The sequence below is a fragment of the Felis catus genome, chromosome A2 (genome assembly GCF_018350175.1).
Source record: "Felis catus isolate Fca126 chromosome A2, F.catus_Fca126_mat1.0, whole genome shotgun sequence".
Classification (NCBI taxonomy): Eukaryota; Metazoa; Chordata; class Mammalia; order Carnivora; family Felidae; genus Felis; species Felis catus.
Genome location: NC_058369.1, coordinates 168,406,451 through 168,427,026, shown reverse-complemented (window position 1 = coordinate 168,427,026; position 20,576 = coordinate 168,406,451). Strand labels below are relative to the sequence as shown.

Here is a 20,576-nt window from a genome sequence, read left to right as displayed (position 1 = left end):
TCAGCGGGCAGCGTTTGCAGTGGTGGCCTGGCTGTGGCCCTCGCCCCTTCCGGAGGTCCTGGTCCCTGGAACAGAAAGGAAGATGTGGCTTGCTTCTTATGCTCTGTGCTCACTCCCCTTTCGTGGTGTTTGCACTCCTGCCCTACGGGGTGCTCACTCGAAGCTGGCGTCTGCTGGCCGACCACTGCCCCTCGCTCCGTGCAGGGCGGTCTCCGTCGCAGGTGCTGGCCTTTGGGCCGGACACACGGCTCTGGGGACAGAACGGCCCCTCCGTCGGTGCGTCACGAGTGGGGGGCCTTCCTCCCAAGGCTGCTGTTCAAAATTGTCTTTTCCTTGCAAAACATCAGTCTTTTGTCCCGTAGTTAACGTCGGTTAACTGAACTCTCTTCTCTCTTTCTTGTTTTAATTTCCATCCTATTCCTCATGGTCTCTTTCTGTTTGTAGGCTGGGCTGGTATTCTGTTTTCCTGTCTCCTTCCCTGTTTTCTTCTTCTCTCTCTTGTCGGAACGGCTTTCTCCAAGGGCTTGGGACAAAGGACCCATGGGTCCTGGTGCTGCCTCCCTTTCAGCTCCCTCTTCCCTTCTCTTAGTTTTTGATTTTTTGCCTCCTTCTTTTGCCCCCTCCTTTCTCCCTCAAACAGATTTTTCACCTGTTTTTTTTTTCATGTAGGTCTTGCGAGATTCACTCCTTCAAAATAGTGTACCAACAAAACCTGATACCCAGAGACTTCAGGAAAAGAACCCAGTAATGGCAGGTGTTTTCATGGGGTTATTAGCTGCAGAAAGGTTCAGAGAATTTTCATCTGACCAGGAGAGAAGATGGCTGGGTGGGGAGACCAGCTGTTGTCCTGGGGCCTCCAACACTAGGCGGAGACTGAGGGATGGCAGAGCAGCTGGTGTTCTGGGATCCTAACATTCAACGGGGAAGTGCAGATGGGCACACCAGCAGGTGCCCCGGGGACTGCAGCACTAGGAGGAAGTAGCAGGTGGTCATACCGGCTGGCACGATGGGCCTCGAACCCGGGGAGGAGTTACCAGGTGGCCACACCGGCTGGTCCGATGGGATTCTAACCCGGGGAGGAACTAGCGGGTGGTTACACCGGCTGGCACAATGGGCCTCGAACCCGGGGAGGAGTTACCAGGAGGCCACACTGGCTGGTCCGATGGGATTCTAACCCGGGGAGGAACTAGCTAGTGGTTACACCGGCTGGTCCAATGGGATTCTAACCCGGGGAGGAACTAGCTGGTGGTTACACTGGCTGGTCCGATGGGATTCTAACCCGGGGAGGAACTAGCTGGTGGTTACACCGGCTGGCACGATGGGCCTCGAACCCAGGGAGGAACTAGCTGGTGGTTACACCAGCTGGTCCGATGGGATTCTAACCCCGGGAGGAACTAGCTGGTGGTTACACTGGCTGGTCCGATGGGATTCTAACCCGGGGAGGAACTAGCTGGTGGTTATACTGGCTGGTCCGATGGGATTCTAACCCGGGGAGGAACTAGCTGGTGGTTACACCGGCTGGCACGATGGGCCTCGAACCCGGGGAGGAACTAGCTGGTGGTTACACCGGCTGGTCCGATGGGATTCTAACCCCGGGAGGAACTAGCCGGTGGTTACACTGGCTGGTCCGATGGGATTCTAACCCGGGGAGGAACTAGCTGGTGGTTACACTGGCTGGTCCGATGGGATTCTAACCCGGGGAGGAACTAGCTGGTGGTTACACTGGCTGGTCTGATGGGATTCTAACCCCGGGAGGAACTAGCTGGTGGTTACACTGACTGGTCCGATGGGATTCTAACCCCGGGAGGAACTAGCTGGTGGTTACACTGGCTGGTCCGATGGGATTCTAACCCGGGGAGGAACTAGCTGGTGGTTACACCGGCTGGCACGATGGGCCTCGAACCCGGGGAGGAACTAGCTGGTGGTTACACCGGCTGGTCCGATGGGATTCTAACCCCGGGAGGAACTAGCTGGTTGTTACACTGGCTGGTCCGATGGGATTCTAACCCGGGGAGGAACTAGCTGGTGGTTACACCGGCTGGTCCGATGGAATTCTAACCCTGGGAGGAACTAGCTGGTGGTTACACCGGCTGGTCCGATGGAATTCTAACCCTGGGAGGAACTAGCTGGTGGTTACACCGGCTGGTCTGATGGGATTCTAACCCGGGGAGGAACTAGCTGGTGGTTACACTGGCTGGTCTGATGGGATTCTAACCCGGGGAGGAACTAGCTGGTGGTTACACCGGCTGGTCTGATGGAATTCTAACCCGGGGAGGAACTAGCTGGTGGTTACACCGGCTGGTCTGATGGGATTCTAACCCGGGGAGGAACTAGCCGGTGGTTACACCGGCTGGCACGATGGGCCTCGAACCCGGGGAGGAGTTACCAGGTGGCCACACCGGCTGGTCCGATGGGATTCTAACCCGGGGAGGAACTAGCTGGTGGTTACACCGGCTGGCACGATGGGCTTCGAACCCGGGGAGGAGTTACCAGGTGGCCACACCGGCTGGTCCGATGGGATTCTAACCCAGGGAGGAACTAGCCGGTGGTTACACTGGCTGGTCTGATGGGATTCTAACCCGGGGAGGAACTAAGTGGTGGTTACACTGGCTGGTCCGATGGGATTCTAACCCGGGGAGGAACTAGCTGGTGGTTACACCGGCTGGTCTGATGGGATTCTAACCCGGGGAGGAACTAGCTGGTGGTTACACTGGCTGGTCCGATGGGACTCTAACCCGGGGAGGAAGGAGGGGTCTCTAGTTCTACATGGACTCTTTCACTCAGCCATGTTTTTTGGATACACTAGTTATTTCTAAATATGTTCTCTGTCTGAAGCTCAAATTGGATATGTTCTTTGTTTAGTTTACACTTTTAAAATAAAATATAAATGAAGCCTCCAATCTTAGGACTGCAGGAAAGTTGGGGCTTTTTGATGCTGCCCTGGATCTAACCAGCTCAGAAATGTAATCTCTGGTGTCTAGTGCACAGAGGACACCATGGGAGGTTTTCATCCTGACCGTGGCCACACCAGCCTCCTCCTGATTTTACAGGTGCTGTCACATCTGACTCTCTAGATGACTTATGTATGTGCCGAACATCCCTAGTAGTTAGAACATTCCTAGGGTGTTAGGACAACTCTAGTGATTAGGACATCTTCAGTGCTTAGGACATCTTTGTGTGGTTAAGATATCTCTGGGTGGTGAGGACATCCCTGGTGGTAAGGACATCCCTGGTGGTTTAGGACATCCCTCATGGTTGACATCCCTGGTGGTTTAGGACATCCCTGGTGGTTAGGGCATCCCTCATGGTTAGGACATCCCTTCTGGTTTAGGACTTCCCTGGTGGTTAGGACATTCCAGATGGTTAGGACATCCTGGGTGATGAGGTAGGGCATCCTAGGTGGTTATCTTGGTGTAGGATTTATTTCCTGTGTAATAATGAAATTATGGTTTTTGTATTGTGGGCTGCAGTCACTTATGATGTATTTCACAGTAACAGCATCGTCTGCTTTTTTGGAGAAACGCACTTCACAACCTCGGTTTCAAAATACTATTTTTAAAAAATGTGTCTGGTTGACTTACCAGAAAGCTTTAGGGAGTAACCAAAACACCTGTGGCAATGTGGGGCTAACCACAAGGGGGGCGATGTGAGAGATCTTAGCCAGGTAGGAAGTCACCAGACGGTGATGAGGGAGGCTGTGTGTTCTCATTGTAGCTGTCCCAAAGTTCTTGTTAAAGTTTCTGAACCTGTTTCCTCACCTCTGAAGCTCAGAATTTAAGCAAGGCTGACAGCTCTTGTGTCATGTCCCGGGAACCCCAGGTGTCCTTGCACTGGGGTGGAGGCGGGACAGGGTGGAGGCAGCCACATAAAGCCTCAGAGACCTTCCACATTTACACAACCCCCGCCCAGTCCTGCTGAGGTTTAATGAACATGTGGCCTTTTGCCTTTTATTTGTTGAAATAGTGCCCCATAATTTCATTTTGATAGAGTTCCCCTCCATTATTATTTTTAAGTAGGCTCTACACTCCACACTCAGCATGGAGCCCAATGCGGGGCTTGAACTCATGAACCTGCGATCAGGACCTGAGCTGAGACCAAGAGTTGGATGCTGAACAGACTGAGCCCGCAGACGCCCCTGCTCTTCCTTATTTTGAAGTGGAGTCAGTTCATGAACGGGCTCCTCAGGTTCCTTCTACTCTGCGATGCTCACATTTCTCTGCAGTGTGGTGTGGCTCTCTAGGGCTGACCAGGAGCAGTTCAGATGGGGTCTGGTGACCCCAGATCAGTCCCGTGGCGCTGTGGCAGCCACGGGGCAGCTGCCGGCCCCCGGTAATTAGCTGTCCTGGTCGCCAGCTAAGAGTTTTCCTCCCAGGGCCTGCTTCCGTCGCCTTGGTGTGGTTGGGGCAGAAGACCGCTTGTTCAGGGACCCGGGACCTGGGCAAGTCTGGTCGAGGGGCGGTGGAGAGAGAAAGCACGAGCGCCCACGGACGGCAGACCACCGTCACCCACATCGCCCCTCCTGAAAGCATAACCCGTAAGTGTGGGTCCCGCAAGCTAAGTGCTAAAGACACAGACGTCACGTGGCGGAAGCCAGACAGGGAAGCTAACTAGATAAATGGGTGGACAAGGCCGAGCAGCCACGTTAACGCAGCTGCAGCGGGGGCCCCGGGGACAATATTAGGACTGCCCTTCCGGGAGGGGGCGCAGAGGTGCTCAGGAAGGTCTCGACAGTGGAGAGGGGGTTGGGTCAGAGGGGGTCCCGTGTGCTCCAGGCGCCGAGGAGCTGGGACGGGCCTTTGGGGGTGACTTCTGCGGGAAGCACACGTGTGGGGAGGGGCCTGCTCACGCCCGCCTCGTGCCCCGTGCCTGTGAGGTTTGTGTGACCCGGTGAGCAGACGGAGCGACCGGCAGGTTCTGTGCCGGGAAGCGCCACGAGCACTCCATTTTCAGAGGCCCTTCCGTGGTGTCTTGGGGGCGAAGAAGGGAAGGGTGGGGCTAGAAAAGGAGAAGCCAGGCAGGAGACCCATAGCAGGGGGCCAGTGACCCCGGGGGCACAGATGCGAGCCTGAACGAGCGCTGGAACTGGAGCCGTGGACAGACGGACACAGGGAATGTTTGAGGGTAAAGATAGTTGGTTTCCACGGCCAATTGGGTCAGAAAGTCAAAAGGATCGGCATAAGCGTAACGACCGTGGCCGTCGCTGGGGCTGTTTGTCACATGTCGTGACGTGGCCCGCGCTCACGGATGTGGGGCTTGGCGGTGGCAGCCATCCAGTCCCGCCCCCCACGCACATGGTTTCTGGTGCTCCTTACGTGTGGCACAGGCCCCGCTGGAAGACAGTTGGGCCCCTTTGTGCGGAAACCTGGGACAGAGTCTACGAGATGTACACGTGACACGACCTTCATCCCAGCATGCTGCACGTCTGAGTCGGTGGGCGTTCCGTGGGCAACAGCATCCGACAGCCCACGTAAGGGCAGGTGTTAAGAACAGAACAGGCAGTGATCCTCCCTGTGACTTCTTGTGATTTCGCTGCCTCTTCAGGCCTGCAGTCCTCGTATACCTGCTTACAGTAAGCAGGCTCTTGGTTTTGTCTTTACTGGAGATTTGTTTTAGCTCATGGCGGTGTAAGAACTGTGAACATAAGGGAACCTAAGTTTATGTTTGTAGTTTTTAGTAAAAGAGTGAGGAAGGGATTTTCGTCAATACTAAGCTGTCGGAGAGTCTTGGCCTTTAACCAGGGGCCACGGCAGCTCAGTCCCGCAGGACCTGTCTGGGGAGCCTGTCCTGCCCGGGTCTGAGGGGAGTCCCAGCCCCACCCGTCTACTCACCAGCTCACCCTCCTCCGTTGGCTTCCTGTCACGTATCAGGCTTCAAAGCAGACGTTCACCAGACCAGGCCACTTTCCCTTAATTTGTGGACGTATGAATTCCAAAATCCCTCGTGTTTTACTTACAAACTAGTATTTGGGGAAATATATCATTAGCAGGGATACGGATTCTGTAACTTTCCCTAAATAGGCGCTGCTCCGGATAAAACCATGATGTCTAAATAGCACAGAAGCATGTGAGAGCCTGCGAAGCTACTTGTCCCCTCCTGAGCCCTCTGGTTCCTCTAAATCGCTGTCTGTGCTGCCACGACAGACCCCAGCGTGCTCTGTGCTTGGCGTATAGAAACAGCTGCGTTCACGCAGCGGCCGAGCAGGGCTCAGAGAGGGCTGCTCCCTTCCGAATGCAACTGCCTCTGAAGACCATGCTAATTGTCAGTAACAACCGCTACCTCTGTTACAAAGGGGACTGAAGGCAAAAATGAGACCCAGACAGTCGAAAGAAGCTACGGCCCCTCTGCACTGCCTGGCCCGGGCCGCTAGTCTGTGTGGCCTGGCCCCTCCGATCTGTGTGTCAGGTGCCGAACAGAGCCCCCGCTCCACACCGCGAAGCCTTTTCTGAGCGCTTCAGTTTTCGTTCGGTGTTTTACATTTCTGCCTCTGAATCTTACTTGCTGCTGTTGCCCTGGTCATCTGAGTAGGGGACACAGACACACAGGCCGTCGTCCTCCCGATGGCTCTGAGTGTGTGTGCACTTCAGCGTAAGTGAGGTTATTTGATGTCCACACTTGCTGTGTAAGTTGTGTTCTTGCAGCTGGACTGGACACGGGGGTCTGCAGGCTGCGCGGTTCGGTGTCTGAAAGTCCGACACCGTCTCCCAGTGCGGTGGCCACGGGGGACTAGCGGCCTTGAGGTCTGCGGGGGAGTAAGCGACTGGTGCACTCTCTCAAGGGAGGGTTGAGAACAAGAGCCAATCCCAGCATATTGTACCTTAAGGATCTTTGCCTGCGTTTCTTAAATATTAAAGATATTCTTCGGGCAGGTGTCAGATAAGGGGGCAGGTGTCAGATAAGGGGGCAGGTGAGGGTGTGGCCGGTTGCACTGCTGTTCTGCACACCAGTCCAATCACCACCTGCCAGGCTGATGACTCTCAGTGCGGGGTGGGTGGGGCGCCTCTGCCTCTTCTGGAATTGCGGCTTTCTCCTCTGGGCTGCGAACTGCCGGACCTCTGTTGCACGCAGAGGTCGCCCTCCCCACCCAGGGCTGGGTGCGTCTTTCCTCCTGCCCGCAGACGCAGGGCCCTGAACTGCATCCCTGGGGGGCATGTCACTGCACACCCTGTCACCCCGACTGTCTGGGAGGAGGACGTGTAGTCTCATGGGACAGTCACAAAGCCGCACAGCCACCACCAGAGCAAGCGGGTGCCCTGTGGCGCCCAAACCCCACTAATGCTTTGTGTTCTTGCTCTGTTCCCGTTCTGTTGGTAGGTAACATCTGTTGTTTATTGAGCACCTACTGTGTAACGTTTGTCTAAGTGCAGCGGCAGGAATGAAGGAAGTGGTGGAAAGCCACCTGGGTGAACGTGCAGAGAGCGGCCAGGTCGCTGAGCATCGGTCCCTGGGGCCCCTCAGCCCTCGACCCTGCAAGAGGTCTCATCCCCCTTGTGGTCCTGAGGACATCTGCCCTCCTGTTACCCACGTGTCACAGTCTCCTTAGCCTCTGCTTCACAGGCAGGCACTCCCTAGGACGCAGGCGGGCACTCCTTAGGGCGCAGGCGGGCGCTCCCCGGGGCGTCTTCCTGCCATCCGCCTGAGGAGGCACATCTGGCCTGGCTCGCAGATGCTGGTGCGCAGGAAGCAGCCTGCAGGGCGTGTCTGCGTGCTGCTCGGACGCTGGTCCGAGTCCTGTCCTCACGGCCTTTTCCAGGGCCACTGGCAATCTTTCGGCAACTAAAGAGCGTCAGAGGCGTATGTTTCACCAGAAACCTTTAAGCCACGGAGCCGATGGGGTGTCTCAGCCGGGCGGGCTACTCCGTGTAGTCAGCTGGCCCTTTCATTGATCTGCTTCTTGGAACGAACTGACCGGTCGTTTGCCCGGACTGACCAGTCGCATCGAGTCGGAGCCCCCCGACCAGGCTCCGCGGGTCTGTCAGGGCCGAGTGGCGGCAGGCGTTCTGCGGCCCGTCACCGCCCGGCTCTCCGGGAGCGCACTTGGGCGCTTTGGCAAAGACGGGAAGGGCCCTTTTCCTCCAAGGGGAGCGGAAGATGCCACTGGGCGCGAGCGTTCAGCCGTTCTGTTTGGAGCTGTGGGTTACATCTGCCAGATACGAAGCGCCAGCTGCCTCGCTGGGTGCGTGTGTGTGCGCCTGTGCACACGCGTGTGGGAGTGCCAGGAGTGACTTGGGGAAGACGGTGGCGAGTGGAGGTTGGGGAGCCGAGCGTTCCAAGACAGGCTCGTGCTAAGAACGCACGTCCCCCCGAGCGCCAGCTCTGAGGAGGCCTGCGCTCACCCCCAGCCTGGGAAATGCTCCGATCCACTGGTGCGGATCCAGGGCAGTGGGGTGCACCCCGGAGAAGAGAGCCACTCTGCTGTCCTCAGTGCGTGAGGAGGGGGATAGACAGGGCCTGTGCGCTTGAAAGGCTCTACCTGGGTTATCTCAAAGTACGACAATTTAAGAGAAATGTAAAAAGAAATGCCAGTTACTAAAAAAAAAAATGCTCACATCCAAAGGAGAAGGAGATCTTCCGAGGCATCTGCAAGCAGCCTGGGCCGCGGCCGTGGACACGGGAGTCAGAACTGCCCTCAGGAACCAGGGCACAGTTTTCCACAGCGATGAGCGTATTTAAAATCTGTTCATCAATAACGAGGCACAAGAAAACAGCCGTTGCTTTGTCAGGCGGACCTCCGTTTGTCACAGTGTGGTTTGGGCTGTATTTCTCACTTATTAGGGGAGGGGGCCCTCGGTAGCTTTCCGTCGATGCCTGGTAAAGAGGCTGTGCCCGCCACAGGTGGGGGATGCCGGGGGGCGGAGGGGGCCCAGACTCCCGCCCGTGGGCTCCTCTGATCCGCTCCCTGCGGTGGCAAAGATGTTGGACGGTCCGGGGGGGTGGGAACTCTGCTTGCGAGGACCGAGGCTCCGTCTCAGGCCACTCGGTTGCTGTAACGGCCCCACAGATGGGTGGCTTATTGGCACAGGCTCGTGTTCCGGAGGCCGGACGCTCGAGAACGGGGTGCAGCGTGGTCTGGCGAGGGTCCTCTTCTGGGGCACGGTGTCCTCACCTGGCAGGAGAGGGCGCTCTGGGGTCTTCCTCATAAGGGCACCAGCCCCATTGAGGAAGCCCGACCCTCGTGACCTAATCGCCCCCAAGGCCTCGCCTCCTACTACCTAAAGCTCTGGGTCAGGCTTTCAAACATCCAGACCACTCCTGAGGTCCAGGCCGTGGGTCTACTTTTTCTTCCCATTTTTGTAAGTATCCCTGCCCCGGGCGTGCTCAGGAAGCAAATCTGAACCGTGACAGTCGTTTAAGCCAGATGGTGTGGGTGCCAATCCTTGGTGATCCTCGCAGGCGGGCTTCATCTCCCTCCACTCACTGAAGCCCTCAGGGGCCGATGGGACGAAGGGGAGAGGGCTTCTCGGGTTCACACCACGCCCGCCTGAGGGCCCACCACAGAGGCCTTTGCACAGGAGGTGTGCCGTGAGGACGGCAGGGTCCGGGGCGGCACGGGAAGCGCGGCGCCACCCGTGGAGCGAGCACGGGGCGAGAGGGGGCCCCCGCCGTCACGTCACGCGCGTTCGGGCCAGAGCACACTCCCCTCGCCGGGTCGGCCGGCGCTTCTCCGGGCTTCCCGGGACCCGTCCGCCCCGCGGGGCCGCCGTGCGTTGCGGCACGCAGCCCAGGGCAGGGGGCACAGACCCCCGGCCTCCCCGGCCCTCCAGGGGACCTGGCGAGATCACCTCACGTGGGCTTCAACACCGTCTTCGAAACAGAGGTTGGCAGATTCTGGCCCATGAACCAGCCACCTGCTCTCGTAAATGAAGTTTTATGGGAAATAAGGCGACCAGAAATACTCGTTTGCCAGGGCTGCGGTAACGGAATGCCCGACTGGGCGGACCAACCAAGAGCAGCTTGTTTTCTCACAACTCTGAAGGCCGGGCGTCCAAAATCACGGCGTTGTCAGCACTGGCTTGTCCTGAGGCCACTCTCCTTGGCGTGCGGGCCTCCCTCTTCTCTGTTCTCACGTGGTCTTTTCTCTGTGTGTCCACGTCTCCTCGGCTCACGAGGACACCAGTCGTATTGGATCAGGGCCCAGTCTGAGCGCCTCATTTTACCGTAATCGCCTCTGCAGAGACCCTGTATCCACATACAGTCACGTTCCGGTATGTCGGAGTGTAGGGCTTCAGCATTTGAATTTTGGGTTGGCAGGGGACACGATTCAGCCCATGACACCAGATTTAGCAAATTAAAATACAGGACGCCAATTAAGTTAAATTTCAGACAAATGGCAGGTTATGCGTAGAATATACTTATCTTAAAAAATTATTTCTTATTCACATGAAATTGTGATTTATCTGGAAATGCCCTTTTATTTTCAGCCCTGATTACAACATAGTTCTCTCTCATGCACATTTTGCCTCCGTTTTCATGCCGCAGTGACCAAGTTGAATAGCGAAGGCTACCCCAGTTCCTTTGAAAGTTCACATGAAAAATTAGCCACCACCTTGGGAAGCAAGAATATGGAACTTGAAATGACTTCTAAGGACCAGGGTTTGAGTTCAGAACCTACAACGGTGTAATGAGTGTGTGTTAACTTAAAACCTCCGAAGACCCACCGCAGAGGAACTGCGGTAGGGGTGGGGAGCCTGCCTTCTCTATCAGTTTCAAGTATATGTCCTCCGGTTTCCCGTAAGCATTTCCCAACGTTCTCTTTCTTTAATGTGCGTACTTGGTTTTGACCAACATCGTTGGTTAGGTTTCTCGTCTTGTCCACTGGTGATTATCTCAATTTCTTTCTCTCTTTATTTCCCTTCTTACTTGCTGTTTTCATTGAAGGTGTTTGTTTAAACTTGTTTTCTGTTGTGATTACTGTGGCATGGATCCCATCCAGCTCTATCCTAACACCTGCTGTGTTCTGACAAAGTAAATACAAGCATTTAAAACCTGAGAAGCCAAAGGGTGTCAACAAATTGGAGGAAATTTAGAGAAAAGCACAGAAATAGTTAAGAAGCTGGAGGATTTTTTTTTTTTTTTTTTTTTTTTTTTTTTTGCCAGGAAAGTGTAAATGAGCTAAGCGCATTTGCCTTAGCAAAGAGGTGACAGTGGCGGGGAAGAACCACCGCCAAGAATTTTCAGTGTGGCAATCCCAAGGAGAGAATTATTTTAGGTTTGCAGAGCGAATTTAATTACCATGAGAGAAAGGAGCTGATTGACCAGATGTCAATGGAGGAAAAGCCTTCCATGTGAAGTTGGGCTCAGCGGAGGGGTAGGGGGAGAACGAGACCGACGGCCACCCACACCCCAAGACGCAGCAGGAAGTGAGGTCAAGGGTGGGGAAGGAGGGTAATTGTGTGTTGAGAGTGAGCCTACTCACCGTCAGTCCTCGGCGGCCTCCTCTTGGACTTGGCGTGCGTACAGTCGCCCTCCCCTCCCCCCATGCCTGTCTCCACTCCTAATCCCCTTCGAGTGTCTGCTTCTCCCATAATCCTCAGGACGCTGGCCAGGCAGGGCTTGGGAACCTCATCAGCCACTCAGAAGTCGCCACGCCACGCTGATTCACCTCCACAGTGGCCGTGGGTCCCATCCCAGCCCCTTGACTGCTGACTGCATCTCCAGTGCGGGCCTCAGTCACGGGCAGACGCCTGTCCTCCACCAAGCCCACTAATTCTGGAAGAAAAAGAGGGTGTGGGGACGGATGGGGAAGGTCTGAGGGACACAGCCCCACCGGGCGTCTGCAGCTCAGGGGTCAGGAGGGTCAAGCAGTGCAGTCAACGTCTCCCCCAGAAGCCACTGGAGACCCACGCACACCAGGGTGTGCTCCACAGGTGTGGCCCGATGTTCTCTTTTTAACCAGTGTCTTAAATAGCCGAGTAAGCTGAAGTGTGAGGCAGGAGACACATTTATTGAGGCACCATTGACAGATCGTAATACGTGCACGGCGTGCATGGCAATGACTTGGTATGCCTGTGTGCTCTGGGAGGGTCCCCAAAGCCTGGTTATTCGTCCGCCCGTCACCTCCGACGGAAGCCCCCAGTTAGGGCTCCCACAAGGATGCGGGCCTGACTGAGGGACGGACGGGTCGCTGCTCTCACCCAGTCTTCTTCACTGCTGGTTGGTTTCTTGATTACTGTCTGTGCATTTTGACTTGAACTTAAGCAGAATTGGGGCAGTTAATACAGAAATTGGAAAAAGAACATAAGCTCTTAAAGGGGCGTTTTAAAACCAAACCTGACCCCAGATGTGACCACACCCCTTCCAGAACTGCTTCTGTGGGCCCAGACTTGGACGCTTCACGTACAGAGTTAGCGGGCAGCTCCTGTCTTTCCTTCAGCGCAGCAATGAGACCCAGGCCCTGGGTGGCCTGGACCCAGTGCGCCCCCACCCCACAGAGGTCCTCACCCCGTGCCCCTCCTAGTCACCTGGGCACTAAGTAAATGAGACTCCTAGGACATGTCTGGTCTCCCTCGACCAGAAGATGGCCTCTGTTTGGTGTGCCCTGGTTGCGAAAATCAACTGTCCATAATTATCACGACCCTTTTCTTCAAGGAGCTCACTTGTTCTGAGTTAGTTTTCGGAATGTGCCGGTGTTCATTTGCAAACACATTCTTGTATAATTTTAAAGCAAAGAAGCACCGAGAAGCATCATCCTGCCCTTTGCCATAGTGTTTGTTAACATTATTAATCTGATTTAAGTGGAAATTATCCTTTATATTGCTTCCCACATATACACACTTTTTCTCTTTAAAACGGAAGGTTATGTACCAAATGCTGTGTTTTCCTTTCCTGCAAAGGCGAATGGGGCTGTTTTAACACAGATTAGTGGAGGTGCAATAGCCGAGCTCTGTAGGTGGTGAGACTCGGTTATCATTTGTATGATTAGTTTCACCTTGTAGCTGTGTCTCCGAAAATGCAATTAACAGTTTCATATTCAGCATAGCTAGCTTTTATTCCTGCCGCATGCGGCGCGACATTTGCATCATAAAAAAAACTAATTGGTAAACACAGTCTTGCCAGCTTCTCTGCAATCCACCCAATTCTCTTCCTGTTAATTGGCTCAGCTCCAACACACACGGGATACAATTTCAAAGGACGCCGCAGATTGGGACGCCTTGGAGCACTTGTGTTTCACAGAACCGACTCCAAGGAGGCTGGGGAAAATATTTTAAATTAATGCCGAACGCAGGCATCGCTCTGTCCAGGCGTTGCCACGGAAACCATTCTGTCTGCTGATGTGATGGGGGTGCGTGTGTCCACTGGGATCCGTCCCTGATGACCTTCAGAGAGGCGGTGGGCCGCAGGGACCCCCTGCCCCGGGGGGAGGGGGGGGAGCCCCAGCCGCGGCTCCTGGATCTCCCTTTGTGTCTCCGCCCCCCCCCTCAGCCCTTCCGAGCGCCTTGCCCCAGCGCCCCGTGTGCGCGCCCAGGGGAGCAGCGCCGCGAGGTCACACATCCCCCTCGACAGACCCGAGAGGGCAGCGGCTGGGGACACAGGGAGGCCTGCCCCTTCTCTGCGTCGAAACGTCACGACACAGCCCCTCCCGCGCCTCCCCGCCCAGCCGCCTCCTCTCCGCCTTCCCCTCTTCCGAACACTCAAAATAGGCAGACGGTGCCTTACAGAGAAGCATCGTTTTCCTCGGAGAAAAATCGGTGACCTCCGATTTGCTGCGTTTTGGCTTGAATAAAAAAGTTCTTGGAAGAGGTTATTACCCCTAGAGCGAAGGAAAACCGTGCCGTCCGTGCGGGGATCCTGCAGAGGTTTCGAGGCGGAAGGGCTGTGTAGACGACGCTCCATCCAACGGCCAGTCCACGAGACCCACGAGACCCACGAGGGAGGGGGTGGAGCTTGTCCCCTGATGTGAATGACGTTTCATTAGCCAGACTGTTTCCCTTCTCGTCGCTCGCCTTCCCTCCTCTCCCTCCCCACGCTCCCCCCCCCCCCCCACCTTGTCCCCCTGGATCCTAGGCTCTGTACCTTTTTATCTCAGTTCCCACCTCTGATGAACAGATGTTTTTACCCAGTGTTTCACATGGGGACTGTCAGACAACTGTAACAGACACATTTATAATCTGTTTTGAACTCCCATAAATAGCTATTTGCTTACCTGACAGAAAAGAAATATCTCATATGTTGTCTGCTAGTGGCGAAAAACAGCTCTTTTTAGTTAAAAATTAACAAAACGAGCCACTGGTAAGTAAAGAGAAAATGGCAATGCTTTCTCTAAAATTGGATTCCAAATATGTACATGGCGGGGGGGGGGGGGGGGGGCAGGAACAGGTGTGTGTTTGTACCTGCCCCCAGCAGGTAAGAGTAAAACAAAATGTGAAATGGGGCCGGATTGTGCTGGACACAGAAGTGGGACAGACTTCCAAACTGAGAGCAAGCAGGTGCTTGTGCCTGGGGTGGTGCCCTGCACCTTTCCTTCAACCCTCACCCTAGGGACACATGCTTCCTGCTTCAGTCGAGAGCCCCTGACGCTTTTGCCACAAGTTATCTAAAAATATCTTGAATTTCTTTTTTTTTTTTAATCAGGAATTTGTTCATTTAGGATTTTAGGCCACAAACAAAACGAATAAACAGAAAACAATAACAAACGGAGAAAAGGTAACAGAAGATATTATGGCTTAGAGAAGCTCAAAGATAGACAATGAAGCAATTAGATGCACACGGAACAGGAATGAGGCAAGATTGGCGCCCGGCTGGCCCGCGAGGAAAGGTCAGCTAACCTCCCAGGCTCCTTGGGCCATTGCAGCTAGAATTGTTTTCCTCTGCTCTGCCTAAGCCTCCCTTTTCAATCATCTGCCTTTCTCTGTGGGATTTGCAAGATAAAAGGGAAGAAAAAAGAGAAACAAATGAGAGAGGAAGCAGGGAAGAAAGATATTCTGGAGAGTGCATGCGCTTAAAAATTAGGAAATGAAAGTAAATTTCTGAATTAAAGAAGACTTTGCATCCTTGTTTTGGAGCAAAGGAAAAGATAGACGGATAGAGGTCAAGGACGGTTGATGGGTGAGTGGACGGATGTGCAGAGCATGTTCATGGTGGCCAGCACCCTGCCTAATGGAATGGCATCTTGGCAACTTGCCTAATTTGCTAACAAGGAGACTGGCTGAGAAGAGAAGGCATAATGTGAGGATTCTGCCCTAGAAATTCAGAGAACAAAGTGTTTTCTTCAAGGAATGTGCTATTCAACCAATGAGAGCCTTGATGTGAGCAGGGGAAAGCTGGTCCCAGGTATGGGAGGTAGCATTAGTTCTCTTTCATGGCTAAGTTTTTGCCAGTCACATAGATTATTTCTTCCCATCCAGTGGAGAAACTCTTGGGGGATGACAGACCCAGATCTCCACTGTGAGCATCATGACTTTTTAAAAAAAAATTATTTGTTTTATTTTTTAAATTTACATCCAAGTTAGCATACAGTGCAACGCAGATTTCAGGAGTAGATTCCTTAATGCCCCTTACCCACATAGCCCATCCCCCCTCCCACAACCCTCCAGCAACCCTCTGTTTGTTCTCCATATTTAAGAGTCTCTTATGTTTTTGTCCCCCTCCGTTTTTATATTATTTTTGCTTCCCTTTATGTTCATCTGTTTTGTACATTAAAGTCCTCATATGAGTGAAGTCGCATATTTGTCTTTCTCTAATTTCGCTTAGCATAATACCCTCCAGTTCCATCCACGTAGTTGCAAATGGCAAGATTTCATTCTTTTTGATTGCCGAGTAATACTCCATTGTATGTATATGCCATATCTTCTTTATCTGTTTATCCACCAATGAACATTTGGGCTCTTTCCATACTTTGGCTATTGTCGATAGTGCTGCTATAAACATGGGGGTGAATGTGTCCCTGTATCCCGTGGATAAATACCTAGTAGTGCCATTGCTGGGTCATAGGGTAGTTCTATTTTTAATTTTTTGAGGAACCTCCATACTATTTTCCAGAGTGGCTGCACCAGTTTGCATTCCTCCCAGCAGGGCAAAAATGGTTCTTCTTTCTCCGCTTCCTCCGCTTCCTTGCCAACATTTGTTGTTGCCTGAATTGTTAATGTTAGCCATTATGACAGGTATGGGGTAGTGTCTTGTGGTTTTGATTTGTATTTCCCTGATGATGAGTGATGTTGAGCATTTTCTCATGTGTCAGCTGGCCATCTGGATGTCTTCTTTGGAGAAGTGTCTATTCATGTCTTTTGCCCATTTCTTCACTGGATTATTTGTTTTTTGGGTGTTGAGTTTGATAAGTTCTTTGTAGATTTTGGATACTAACCCTTTATCTGATATGTCACTTGCAAATATCTTCTCCCATTCTGTCGATTGGCTTTTAGTTTTGCTGATTGTTTCCTTCGCTGACGCTTTTTATTTTGATGAGGTCCCAGTAGTTCATTTTTGCTTCTGTTTCCCTTGCCTCTGGAGATGTGTTGAGTAAGAAGGTGCTGTGGCAGAGGTCAGAGAGGTTTTTGCCTGCTTTCTTCTCGAGGATTTTGATGGCTTCCTGTCTTACATTTAGGTCTTTCATCCATTTTGAGTTTATTTTTGTGTATGGTGTAAGAAAGTGGTCCAGGTTCATTCTTCTGCATGTCGCTGTCCAGTTTTCCCAACACCACTTGCTGAAGAGACTGTCTTTATTCCATTGGATACTCCTTCCTGCTTTGTCAAAGATTCGTTGGTCATACATTTCTGGGTCCGTTTCTGGGTTCTCTATTCTGTTCCATTGATCTGAGTATCTGCCTTTGTGCCAGTAGCATGCTGTCTTGATGATCACAACTTTGTAATGCAGCTTGAAGTCTGGGATTGTGATGCCTCCAGCTTTGGTTTTCTTTTTCAAGATTGCTTTGGCTCTTTGTGGTCTTTTCTGGTTCCATACAAATGTTAGGATTGTTTTTTTCTAGCCCTGTGAAGAATGCTGGTGTTATTTTGATAGTATTGCATTGAATATGTAGGTTGCTTTGGGTAGTACTCACATTTTAACAATATTTGTTCTTTCGATTCAGGAGCATGGAATGTTTTTCCATTTTTTGGTGTGCCTTCTTCCTTTCTTTCATAAGTTTTCTATAGTTTTCAATGTATAGATTTTCCACCTCTTTGGTTAGAGTTATTCCTAGGTATTTTGTGGTTTTTGGTGCAATTGTCAATGGGATCTATTGCTTGATTTCTCATTGTGTTGCTTCATTGTTGGTGTACAAGAATGCAACCGATTTCTGTGCATTGATTTTATATCCTGCCACTTTGCTGAATTCATGAATCAGTTCTAGAAGTTTTTTGGTGGAATCTTTTGGGTTTTCTATATAGAGTATCATGTCATCTGTGAAAAGTGAAAGTCTGTCCTCCTCCTGGCCAATTTGGGTGCCTTTTATTTCTTTGTGTTGTCTGACTGCTGAGGCCAAGACTTCCAATACTATGTTGAATAACAATGGCAAGAGTGGACATCCCTGTCTTGTCCCTGACCTTAGGGGGAAGGCTCTCAGTTTTTTCCCATTGAGGATGATATTAGCAGTGGGTCTTTCATATATGGCTTTTATGATCTCAAGGTGTGCTCCTTCTATCCCTACTTTCTTGAGGGTTTTTATTAAGAAAGGATGCTGTATTTTGTCAAATGCTTTCTCTGCATCTATTGAGGGGATCATGTGGTTCTTGTCCTTTCTTTTATTGATGTGGTGAATCACAACGATTGTTTTGCAGATATTGAACCAGCCCTGTATCCCAGGTATAAATCCCACTTGGTCATGGTGAATAATTTTTTTAATGTATTGTTGGATCTGGTTGGCTAATATCTTGTTGAGGATTTTTGTATCCGTGTTCATCAGGGAAATTGGTCTATAGTTCTCCTTTTTAGTGGGGTCTTTATCTGGTTTTGGAATCAAGGTAATGCTGGCTTCATAGGAAGAGTTTGGAAGTTTTCCTTCCATTTCTATTTTTTGGAACAGCTTCAAGAGAATAGGTGTTAACTCTTCCTTAAATATTTGGTAGAATTCCCCTGAAAAGCCATCTGGTCCTGGACTCTTGTTTTGGGGGAGATTTTTTACTACTAATTCAATTTCTTTACTGGTTTTGGGTCTGTTCGAATTTTCTATTTCTTCCTGTTTCAGTTTTGGTAATGTATATGTCTCTAGGAATTTGTCAATTTCTTCCAGATTGCCAATTTTATTGATGTATAATTGCTCATAATATTCTCTTATTGTTGTTTTTATTTCTGATGTGTTGGTTGTGATCTCTCCTCTTTCATTCTTGATTTTATTTATTTGGGTCCTTGCCTTTTTCTTTTTGATCAAACTGGCTAGTGGTTTATCAATTTTGTTAATTCTTTCAAAGATCCAGCTTCTGGTTTCATTGATCTGTTCTACTGTTTTTTGGTTTCAATAGCATTGATTTTTGCTCCAATCTTTATTATTTCCTGTCTTCTCCTGGTTTGGGGTTTTATTTGCTGTTCTTTTTCCAGTTCTTTAAGGTGTAAGATTAGGTTGTGTATCCGAGATCTTTCTTCCTTCTTTAGGAAGACCTGGATTGCTATATATGTTCATCTTATGACCGCCTTTGCTGCGTCCCAGAGGTTTTGGGTTGTGGTGTTATCATTTTCATTGGCTTCCATGTACTTTTTAATTTCCTCTTTAACTTCTTGGTTAGCCCATTCATTCTTTAGTAGGATGTTATTTGGTCTCCAAGTATTTGCTACTTTTCCAAATTTTTTTCTTGTGGTTGATTTTGAGTTTCATAGCTTGGTCTGAAAAATATGCATGGCATGATCTAGATCTTTTTGTACTTGTTGAGGGCTGATTTGTGTCCTAGTATGTGATCTGTTCTAGAGAACATTCCATGTACACTGGAGAAGAATGTGTATTCTGCTGCTTTAGGATGAAATGTTCTGAATATATCTGTTAAGTCCATCTGGTCCAGTGTCTCAGCCAAAGCCATTGTTTTCTTGTTGATATTCTGTTTAGATGATCTGTCCATTGTTGTAAGTGGGGTGTTGAAGTCCCCTACTACTATGGTATTATTTTCAGTGAGTTTATGTTTGTGGTTAATTGATTTATATATTTTGGGGCTTTCACATTTGGAGCATAAATGTTTACAGTTGTTAGGTCTCCTTAATTATAATATAATGCCCTTCTTCATCTCTTGTTACATTCTTTATTTTGAAGTCTAGATTGTCTAAGTATGGCTACTCTGGCTTTCTTTTGTCGACCATTAGCATGATAGATGGTTTTCCATCCCCTTACTTTCAATCTGAAGGTGTCTTTAGGTCTAAAGTGGGTCTCTTATAAACAGCATATAGATGGACCTTGTTTTCTTATCCATTCTGTTACCCTATATCTTTTGATTGGAGCATTTAGTCCGTTAATGTTTAGAGTGAGTACTGAAAGATATGAGTTTATTGTCATTATGTTTCTTGTAGAGCTGGAGTTTCTGGTGGTGTCCTCTGGTCCCTTCTAGTCTTTGTTGCTTTTGGCCTTTTTTTTTTTTTTTTTTTTTTTTTTTTTTTTTGTCTTTTCTCCCTTCAGAGATTCCCCCTTAAAATTTCTTGCCCCCCTTAAAATTTCTTGCAGGGCTGGTTTAGTAGTAACAGACTCCTTTAATTTTTGTTTGTCTTGGAAACTTTTAATTTCTCCTATTTAAAAAAAATTTTTTTAATGTTTATTTATTTTTGAGAGAGAGACAGAGAGAGGGACAGAGCATGAGCAGGGGAGAGGCAGAGAGAGGGAGACACAGAATCTGGAGCAGGTTACAGGCTCTGAGCTGTCAGCACAGAGCCTGACATGGGGCTCAAACTCACTGCAAGACCATGACCTGGGCTGAAGTCAGACGCTCAACCAGCTGAGCCATCCAGGCGCCCCATATGTCTCCTTCTATTTTTAATGACAGGCTTGCTAGATAAAGAATTCTTGGAAGCATATTTTTCTGATTCAGCACGTTGAATATATCCTGCCACTCCTTTCTGGCCTGCCATGTATCTGTGGATAGGTCTGCTGCAAACCTGATCTGTCTTCCCTTGTAGGTTAAGGACTTTTTTCCCTTGCTGCTTTCATGATTCTTTCCTTGCCTGAGTATTTTGTAAATTTGACTATGATATGCCCTGTTGATGGTTGGTTTTTGTTGAATCTTATGGGAGTTTTCTGTGCTTCCTGGATTTTGATGTCTGTATCTTTCCCCGGGTTAGACAACTTTTTGCTATGATTTGCTCACATAACCCTTCTACCCCTTTTTCTCTCTCTTCATCTTCTGGGACCCCTATGCTTCTGATATTGTTCCTTTTTAATGGGTCACTGAGTTCTCTAATTCTTAAATCGTGCTCTTTTGCCTTAGTCTCCCTCTTATTTTTTGGGGAGGAGGGCGGTCATTATTCTCCATAAGTTTGTCCTCTGTATCACTGATTTGCTGCTCTGCCTCATCCATCCTTGCTGCCGTGGCATCTATTCGGGATTGCATCTCAGTTATAACATTTTTTATTTTGTCCTGACTAGTTTTTACTTCTTTTATCTCCGCAGAGAGGGATTCTAATCTATTTTTGACCCCAACTAGTATCATTGCTATCATGATTCTAAATTCTGGTT

At 50.5% G+C, this 20,576-nt stretch overlaps 1 protein-coding gene and 1 long non-coding RNA gene across 8 annotated transcripts in view; one reads left to right on the top strand and one right to left on the bottom strand.

Moving 5' to 3' along the window:
* PTPRN2 (protein tyrosine phosphatase receptor type N2) overlaps positions 1-20,576 on the top strand; it is an 801,801-nt gene that overhangs the window by 412,437 nt on the left and 368,788 nt on the right. The window lies entirely within an intron of this gene.
* On the bottom strand, positions 12,967-13,888 carry LOC109497736. Its single transcript, XR_002154151.3, has 2 exons — positions 13,654-13,888; positions 12,967-13,187 (listed from the first exon to the last, which is right to left on the bottom strand). It is a non-coding gene; the product is annotated as an uncharacterized LOC109497736 (long non-coding RNA).